Genomic DNA, 9815 nt, shown 5'->3' with positions numbered 1-9815 from the left:
TCTGTTGCGAAACTCGCAACTGCTCATCTTCTGTTGCTACTAGCAACTACGGAAATTTCACGCATGCCACTCGTCTGCGTGACAAGTAACACCTGTTGTTATTTTTCTACCCAGTCAACTTAAACCATTTTGAATCAGATATATGATTCCACCCTAACACCCATAACCCTAGACTTCAGAAAACTTATCCCTTCTCTATTTTCTATTTTCATTCTCTCTTTTTGGCCGTAAGAAGAAGAAAAAGAATAGGACGAAGAGAGATATGGGCAGTAGATGGTGGTGAAGCAAAAGATATTGGTGCACAGATCGCACCTATCGTTAAACTTGAAGAAGTTTATACTGGTGAAGAGGCTCTTATTTAAATCTCAATGATTTAGTTTTCTAATTCGAATTTGATTTGGTTTTTATTTTTTTGGTTTTTTGTTTTTGATTGTGTGTAGAAAAGAGAAACTATACCGATTTGATAAAGATGAAAATCATTAGAAAGATGAGTTGAAACTTTGAAGATTCTTAAACTTAAACAGACTGAGAAAGTTGGCTTGGTTTGGGTTGGTTATGAGACAATCTAAGCCATTCAAGATCTGTGCTAATCATCCATGTTTGTTGTTTCTGTTTCCGAATAGATTTTGGTTCTATTTGAGGTGTTGATTTGATTTGTGAGATTTATTTAGGGTTTTTTTGTTGTTGAGATTTTTCGCAATAAGGTTATCATTCAAGTTCAGAAGAAGAAGGGAAGGATTGTGTGAAATCTGAACCCTAAATTCCCAATTTTAGGGTTCTTTTTTTATACTATGAAGCTCCAAATGATTAAAACATGATATCTTCATCTGATGGTATTTTACAGAGATTTATTTTTGGTACGGTAATTCCTAACACTTTCTGTTCAATCCATGTGTTTTACAGAATTTTTGGTTTTTTCTTTTTGTTGATTAATTTTGCTTTTGGTGGTATTGAAGGATGTGAAGCTTCCACTAGTAATGGAGGGATCGATTATGATCAAATTACTGCCGAAGTGGAACAAAGGCTATCAGGAGTTCGCACAATGTATCCCTTTGGGTCGGGTATCTTCCACTAGAGTTGTTTTTTGATTATGTACTTACATTTTGCGGGAGATTTAAGCGGATAATCTAGATAAACTAGTCCTTGGTGTTATAACTTTATTGTTGACAATGCATGGTGTCTTTTATGTTGTGTTCTTTTACTGCCTCAGAGGCATTAACCATGGAATTGTTATTGCTAGGATGGATGCTAAATCTTAAGTTGCATTGAATTAACTTTCTTATGTTTGGGTGAATCCAGATCCTGGTTTGAAAACCAGGGAAAGCAGATGATGCTCCAGAGTGCGATAAGTTCGCTAAGTATTACCGCGATGTTATCCCAGAAAATGGGTATGTACTGCTAGGATTTTATAATCTCATTTTCTTCTCTTTCTTCTGAGCTGGTTGAATTTTGGGGATTGTTGAAGAAGAATTCCAGGCATAGATGAATGTTAGGACAGGGATGCAGCTGCAATTTTTTGGTGGTGGTTTTGAGCTTACCTAAGAAGAATTTCACTACTGTGAAGGGATATAGTTATGTTGATTGATTGGGTTGATAACCAGCTCTAGCAGGCAGGTGACTTTTTGGTCTGTAGAGGTGTATCTATGCAGCTTAGGAAAATAACGCCTGCACTTTCTTCATCGCATTCTGTGTAATTTGAAGATGGTCTAAAATCCTTATTGTTGTCTGAAGGATTGATTATGATCAAATTACTGCCGAAGTGGAACAAAGGCTATGAGGAGTTTGCGCTATATGGCCTTGTGCGTCAAGGTATCTCCAACAATCCATGTGAAAGATGAAGATGTTATTTGTCTCTTGTTCTAAAGGGCTGTTGTTCTTTGTAAACCAATGAATTCATCTACAACTTGATGTCACTGCGTCTTTTGATGTTACTGTCAGTTCAGAATTGATTCGAACCTTCTAGGGTAAGATTTTTCTACCTTATATAAAGGAGTTACTTATTCAGGTATTTTTCTTTAGTATCCCTTTTACGTAACAATCATTTGTGTTGGATATTAGGAACGGAGGTTTTTGCAAGCATTTCATTTTCTTCAACTAACAAAGAAACTACTTCTGTTGGAGTCACTCTTCATCTCGTATCACCTCCGGCACCTCAGATGTATGGAGCCACGTTATAGACTCGATATACTGCATTTTTCAGATGCCATTGCATACGACAATCGAGTGGCAAGAAGCTAGGAAGGGTGGAACCTTTGAATGGTATAGATCAGAATCATTAATGGCAAGAAGCTCATCTGTCTTTCAACCCGCAATCATAACCATGTCGGATAGTAACAGCTCCGACAAACAGCCGATCCCAAATATTGATTTCTCCATGTCCAGAGTTGGAGATTCATGACGTTCCTTTCAAGGTGGTTGAAAATTTCGATCCTTGTCATCCGATTGTCGTTGGAAGTATCAGTTCTAAAGAGGATAATGCGGGTTATATGCAGGCTATTTTGCCTTCTGTATTTTATTTTTCTTATTCTAAGTATTGCCTTTTGACAATTTTCATTTTCCACTCGTTGAAATATGGTTAAATTCATAGATATGAATTTGAAGTAGCCATCCATTATTCGATATTTGAACATGAACTAATAGGACGACATTTGTACCTGTTTCATGTTAACTGATTTATGTTTACCTGTCTTTTTGATCATGTATATGTGTTCTCCTTTCAGGCGAGACTCAAGCGACATAAGTTGCATATGAAACTGTTGAAATCAGCAGACCCAGTCACTATGTCAGCTGGTTGGAGACGTTACCAGAAAAAAACTATTTATGCCAGTGCACTCGACAATGGACGGTATGGAATTGTCGACTTCAATCCTGAACACATGCACTGTCTTGCGATGTTTTAGGGGGACCTTTCACCTCCACAGACCAGAATTGCTGTCGTGTATGGAACTAAGGTCTGGTGTATTCCACTTGCTTAATTTATTTTGCAACAGAAAAACGTATTTCACTATTATAAGTTAAAGAACTAACCATATATCTAAGTTCGTATAACTTTCCCTTGATACTCAGAAATCATCCAGTTTCAACCTGAAGATGATGTTTCATTCTCATAAATCATCCATTTAATTAGAAATCATATGTACTACTATGTATTTGCTCATTTCTTTGTGGTTATATTATTTTTTTGAATCAGGAAGTGTTTCAGATAGAAGCTAAGGCGGTCGTTCTTGACGTCAAGTCTCATATGAATAATGAAGAGATGAGAGATGTAAGGAAAACCTTACGAAATCCTCGATGAGAGGACTGCTGTTATCAAGTTTAAATCAAAAGATATTGATGTTGTTGAATTGAAGGTTCACCTATTCAGACTTGGAGGAGAATTTGGGGGAAGGTTATTAAGGTTTGTGCTAAGTTTGAAACTAAATCCTCTTTTCTGTATCTGGTCTTAAGTGCTAATATAATTTTCTGATGTGTATCTAGAGTATAGAACCACAGGTTGACATCAATTTGTTTTTATGATTCTACCAGCATTCCTGTCTAGTTTTTTTTTTTTTTTTTTTTTTTTTTTTTTTTTTTTTTTTTTGCATTCTAATGTTATCAATATTGGGAAGGTGGAAAAAGGAAAGGGGACTGCTAGGATTGATGCACATTTGAGAAGAAAATTTGTAAGCGTGATACTTTTATCATGCCTGTATTTTGTCAAGTTGGAGCTCTCGCCACAAGGAGTTGGCATTAAAGGCTGCTATTCTGCAGAGAAGTTTTCTCCTGATCTATCTTGGTAAGGATGGATTATATGCTAGAGATGGTTCATATTAGCAGCATGTCATGATACTCACATCAGATCCTACATACATGTGTGCAAAAAAATGTAATAAAAGACCTTCAAGATTAACTCTTTATCACAGTCTCTTATTTGTTGTTTTCATTTTTCATCTTCCTTTGCACTTACATCTACCTTGTTACATTGTGATTCTCAGCTAGGATCATCAGCTTGTGCAAGGTCTCAAGTAACATGTTTCTAGATAAAGGCCTATTGAGTGTGAGCAATAAATCTTATCTACGCAGTACCTTTAAAATTGGTAATAGGCATATTGTTGTCCTCTACTGCTTCTGAATTGTATTTCTTTCTTCAGTGTAGGTGTGATCTGCACCGAATTATTGCTATATAAGTGGAAACATAACTCTGAGACTGAGCTTTAGTGAGAATACGGTACATTATAGGATCTTGTAGGTTTTTTTTTCATTTAACTTGGATTGTACTTGAAGTTAAGTTTTTTTTCTCAGCATAGAAAAATATTGTATGTCAATTACCAAATTTATCTGTGGGTTAATGGATAAATTATAATTATTGTAGTTGGAGTATATCATCTGTGGGAGTATTGAATACGAGGGTTCTTAATCTGAATCATCAGAATTGGATGAATCAGGGTAATTGTAGGGAACTGGGGTGCTGGATAAATTGGGGGGAAATCGTTTTTGACTAGGTAAACGAAGACTTGAACTTTCTTTTGTTGTTGCAACAATTTAGCAAGGCAGAAACGTGTTGCTAAATATGAACCAGACAACTATATCCTGTTCTACTAAAATATATCCCGGAATAACTCTAAAATTAGCAACAGAGTAGCAACAGCTGTTTTCTGTTTCTTTATTTGAATTTCGCAACAGCTCGTTCTGTTGCTACTTCCGTTGCTGACCGAAATTAGCAACAGAGCTAAAGCTGTTGCGAAAAAATGCGACAGGGGGTTTAGCAACGGCAAAAATATGTTGCAAGCCCAGACAGCAACAGATTGTAGCTGTTGCTAAACGTTGAATTTGGTATAGTGATCATCCTCCAAATAGTTTTAGAATTTAAACCAATAAACCTAAAAAATAACAAGAAGATGAAAAATAATAGCTATGTGTAGTCACAATCATTGATATTCCAAGCACTAGTTATTCTTCCAACTAATCCAAAAAGAAGACATACTAGGCAACTAAACAAAACAAACGAGACACAAGATTTGAAACACCCTAAACCTTGTCAGCAACTAGAGATTGAACATGGACGAGCTCATCAGTTGCCTTCTTTAGTTTGTTTTTCAGAAAAACAAGATTCCTTGTTGCAATCCCGAGATGTTCACGTACTACTTCAAGGTCTCGAAGAAGATTTCCTACCAGTTGCGAAGACATCTGAACCGGTAGTTTGTTTTCATGATCAACATCATGAAAACATGTTATGGAGACAGCAATCAACTCACTGGTCTTTCCCTCATCGACTTCATCAATCTTGTTGCTTCCATCCATTGTGCACACATAAAGAGAATCCAATAGAATCTTTTGACCTTATGGAACACTATATTTATAAGGCATTCCAAAAACCATAGTAACCATGGCATTCGTGTTGGGTCCGGTACGTGTACTTGCGGTCAAAACACATGCGAGACCCAGGAAAAAAGAAAAGCAAAGTAGTACAAGTGAAAACTTCCAAGCATCAGACACTTAGCAGAAAGATAAAAGAACAAGAAATCTAGAGAGGAATATAAATTCTTAAACATTAACTCAATACACTCCTGCCAACTTTCTCAAGATGAACATCTTGAGAACAAAGAGCATCCTTATTTATTAAAAGAGGGATGCAACTTTATGCAGTCATGGTGTATTAAGATGAGCATCTTTCTCATCAATATTCACTTCTTTTTTTTTACCTTTTCAAGGGTATATGGATAGATGAAGAAGTTTTATCAAGAAAAGAGTTAGGAGTACCTGAATCAACCGTTTTCCACGTTTTCTTGATCCGTTTGAGTCTGTTTACACTGATTTTCAGATCTGAGACTCGATTGTTGATATGTATGAAGTCTGGAACAGAAGTCTTGGAATCGCAGCCTTCTTCAGGGAGAGATGAGGAATTCAACTTTTCTTTCTTTCTCCTATGCCTTTTTCTCTTTGCAGGGTCAGTCACTCTTTCACCATTCTTTCTTCTTCCTTTGTAGGCATTTTTTGCACTGAACACACAATTAAGAAAGGAATTATCACAGTTTATTACTTGAGTGTTGAAAGTGCCTTTTCCAACTATGTGTGAAACTGGTTTAATTACTTCTTTAGACATCCATGTAATAATCTTACGAAGCTTTTCATTCCTCAATCAAAAACGACATCTTTGCTCAGAATTTCCTTTATTCCCGCAGTAATAGCAAATAAAGGAATTATTTTTAACCGTTTTCTTATGAGAAGATTTAGAAGGAGTGAAATCCTTGTTTTTAGGACCATTGCAAGCTGCCAAAGGTTTTTCACATGAGAATCATCATTAGCTTTAACAAAATTAATCTTACTAGTTTTTGGAGCGTCTATTCCTTTATAGCCCAGACCACATTTATCACGATGTTCTTTACATGCTCCAATCATAGAAGATAATTTTGTAGAGCTAGAATTGAATCTTCTCAGACATTCTTCCAGTGATTTTACTTTATCAAGAGCAGCTGCAAGCTCAGTCTCCAAGGATTTTTCTTTGGCGAGAAGACTGCGCTCTTTGTCGTTAATTTTTTTTTGTTGAGAGTCCTATCTTGCTTCAGTTTCTGCAAGTCTTTCTTTCAACACGAAGAGATTTCGAAGAAGATTATCACATTCAGATTTTTTTGTGCGCACATCTTCCTCATGATCTTTAACGATAGATTGTAAGAGTTTATATCCACCATCATATCCTTTAAAGAGTTTTCTTGACAAAGAGGACCCAAGTATTTACTCAAGCAGTTTGTTGACTTCTTTTCTTCCAAAGCACGGTCAAACAACTTGATATATTGAGAGACTTCCTCATCAATGCTTTGTCCCTCTTCTGAATCACTATCATCCGAGAGATCATCCAACTGTTCATCAAGGGATTTTTCCTAGTTGAATGTAGATTCAGTAGATAAACGAGGGTAAGATTTTTTCTCATAAGTTTCAAGACTTTGATACATACCTGAACGACTCTGAACTGATGTTGCGTTATCAGAGATACTCTTATCCATAGAGTCAGATCGCTACAAACACAGACTTATAAGGTCTTGAACGTGTTTGCCTGCTCTGATACCAATTGAAAAGCGGGGGGTCTAACAACACCACCCAATATTTCGCCTAGCAATCTGTATGGACAAACTCGAATATACTTTCAAGAGAATCAACAAGACTCAATCAATTAAAAGTATATCAACGAGTTTATATCTCTCTCTTGATTTGATTTACTCAAGCAGGAATTGCGAGTTCTAATCAAATACAAGAAATAACTTGGATGGTACCAAAGACCAATATCCAAGGATCAATCAATGAAAATCAACAACCAAAGGTTGGATTATTCTAATTGATGATCTAAACGCACAACCTGTATTATTTCAATTGTAAAGATAAAACAATATAATGTGGAAATTGAAATAAAACAGACACCAGGAATTTTGTTAACGAGGAAACCGCAAATGCAGAAAAACCCCGTATTTGAGGGTGAAAACGGTTTCTGCTGATTTTGGTAATTTCGTGGGTGTGTGGGTGAGAAACGAGTCTAAACCCTAAACAATGTATTGCACGGGAGTACTTTGATTCGAGAGATCAATCTGTACAAATCTGGCCTAAACCAAGAAATGGTCGTTCCAGACTTTCTTCGGTCACAAAGTGAAGAAGAAGGGTTGGTCTTAGGTAGGGAAGCGAAGAGAGTGTTGAGACCAGAATAGTTGATTCTGGAAGAGTAGTTGTTTGACGACTTGTATCAGAAAGTGAAACGCTAGCAGATTGGAAATCTAACAAGTGATTTCTGAGTGTTGTATTCTCCTGACCAAAAATTGTCTTTGGTGGAAATAGGTGAGACCTATTTATAAAAGTCGCAAAAAAACATACCCTGGCCTCGTAAGAAGTGAAAACGATTGAGTAATGGAAGAAAACAGCAACGGGTAACACCTGGAGTTGATGTTCCCATAATGAAGGATACGTTTCACCATTATTTCTTGTCATTACTAACCGCCTCACTCTTATGACACTTTCTTGTAACGAGCGTATTGCACGCCGCACGCTGTAAACCTCCAGACCAATACCCTGATGAGCATCCCCCAGTTTGTGACATGTTTTGATGTCTTGAGTGTTTTAGTGGAAAACATGTAGAATGTTGCTATTGTTTGGCAAGTTAATATTGAGAGACTTGTCGGTTCGGTGGTGACCTTAGACGACCGAGATTTTGCATCTTAAGAGAAAGGGTAGCCGTTAATTATGGCTATCTTCCGTTGGTAGCCAGTGGCGTGGCCATGGTGCTGGCATGGCTTGCGCATGATCTGGGCGTGGCTAATTAGGGTTTGGTGCCGTGACAAAATAATTGACATAGCTAAGCGTGTGTCTTGGCCAAAGAGTTGGCAGCGTAGCCAAAAGGTTGCCACAAGTCTTTGGTTTGGTGGCAAGCTTGTACGCCTGGGATTTGCATCTCAGAAGGAAGGATAGCCGTTGATTGTTGCAACCCTCCGTTTGGCATCCAGCGGCATGGCTCGTGCATGCTCTTGGCGCGGTCAGATTAGGGTTTGGCACAAACCGTGGAATTTTGGTATTGCGGTCAAGAGGTTTCCATTGGTTTGGTGGAAAGCTTGTACGGCCGAGATTTGCATCTCCGAAGGAAGGATAGTCGCTGATTGTTGCAACCTTCCGTTTGGAAGCCAGCGGCATGGAGGCATGGCCGGCATGCTCGTGCATGCTTTAGGCGCGACCAAGATTAGGGTTAGGCACAAACCACGTAATTTTGGCATTGCAACCAAAGTTTCCACAAGTTTGGTGGCGAACTTGTACGGCTAAGATCTTCATCTCAAGAGGAAGGGTAGCCATTGATCGTGGCTACCTTTCGTTTGGCGGCCAGCAGCAGGGTGGCATGGCCGGCATGCTCGTGCAAGCTTTAGGCGCGGCCAAAATTAGGGTTTGGCACAAACCGCATAATTTTGGCGTTGCGACCAAAGTTTCCACAAGTTTGGTGACGAACTTGTACGGCTGAGATCTGCATCTCAGGAGGGAGGGTAGCCGTTGATCGTGGCTACTTTTCGTTTGGCGGCCAGCGGCATGGTGGCATGGCTCGCATACTTTAGGCGCAACGAAATTAGGGTTTCGGCATAAACCGTGGAATTTGGCATTGCAGCAAAAAGTTACCACAAGTTTGGTGGCGAACTTGTACGGCTGAGATCTGCATCTCAGGGGGAAGGGTAGACGTTGATTGTGGCTATCTTTCGTTTGGCGGCCAGCGGCATGGTGGCATGGCCAACATGGCTTTTGAGTGAAATGGAGCCGCAAGCATTGTGCGGAGTCGTTGGCTCGGCTTGGACCGCTGGCAGCGTGCGGCTTGAAACTGCTGGCGTGGCGCGGCTTGGACGGAGCCTCTAGCATGCATTTGGCACAGTGGTGTGGCTGGCATGGTTGGCATGCCTTTGGAACGCGGCGTGCCTGGCATGCTTTTGGCACGGTGGTGTGGCTGGCATGGTTGGCATGCCGTTGGCACGGTGGTGCGGCCGGCATGGTTGGCATGCCTTTGGCGCGGTGGTGCGGCCGGCATGGTTGGAATGCCTTCGGCGCGGTGGTGCGGACGGCATGGTTGGCATGCCTTCGGCGCGGTGGTGCGGCAGGCATGGTTGGCATGCCTTCGGCGCGGTGGTGCGACCGGCATGGTTGGCATGCCTTCGACGCGGTGGTGCGGCCGACATGGTTGGCATGCCTTCGGCGCGGTGGTGCGGCCGGCATGGTTGGCATGCCTTCGGCGCGGTGGTGCGGCCGGCATGGTTGGCATGCATTTGGCGTGGTGGTGCGCCTGGCGCATGCCTTTGGCACGGTGGCGTGGCAGGCATGGCTGGCGC

General features: G+C 40.0%; 1 long non-coding RNA gene across 5 annotated transcripts; it reads left to right on the top strand.

Moving 5' to 3' along the window:
- Positions 1-217: 217 nt before the first annotated feature.
- On the top strand, positions 218-4317 carry LOC113299309. 5 transcript variants are annotated; one of them, XR_003334788.1, is made up of 9 exons: positions 218-342; positions 441-857; positions 957-1614; positions 1732-1964; positions 2059-2951; positions 3191-3397; positions 3609-3775; positions 3975-4036; positions 4131-4317. It is a non-coding gene; the product is annotated as an uncharacterized LOC113299309 (long non-coding RNA). The 5 variants fall into 5 exon arrangements; XR_003334787.1 differs by having other exon boundaries at positions 245-857; positions 957-1056; positions 1300-1614; XR_003334789.1 differs by having other exon boundaries at positions 245-857; positions 2059-2411; positions 2721-2951.
- Positions 4318-9815: the final 5498 nt, after the last annotated feature.

Source organism: Papaver somniferum, chromosome 7 (assembly GCF_003573695.1).
Source record: "Papaver somniferum cultivar HN1 chromosome 7, ASM357369v1, whole genome shotgun sequence".
Taxonomy (NCBI): Eukaryota; Viridiplantae; Streptophyta; class Magnoliopsida; order Ranunculales; family Papaveraceae; genus Papaver; species Papaver somniferum.
This window is presented reverse-complemented; position numbering and strand designations above follow the sequence as displayed.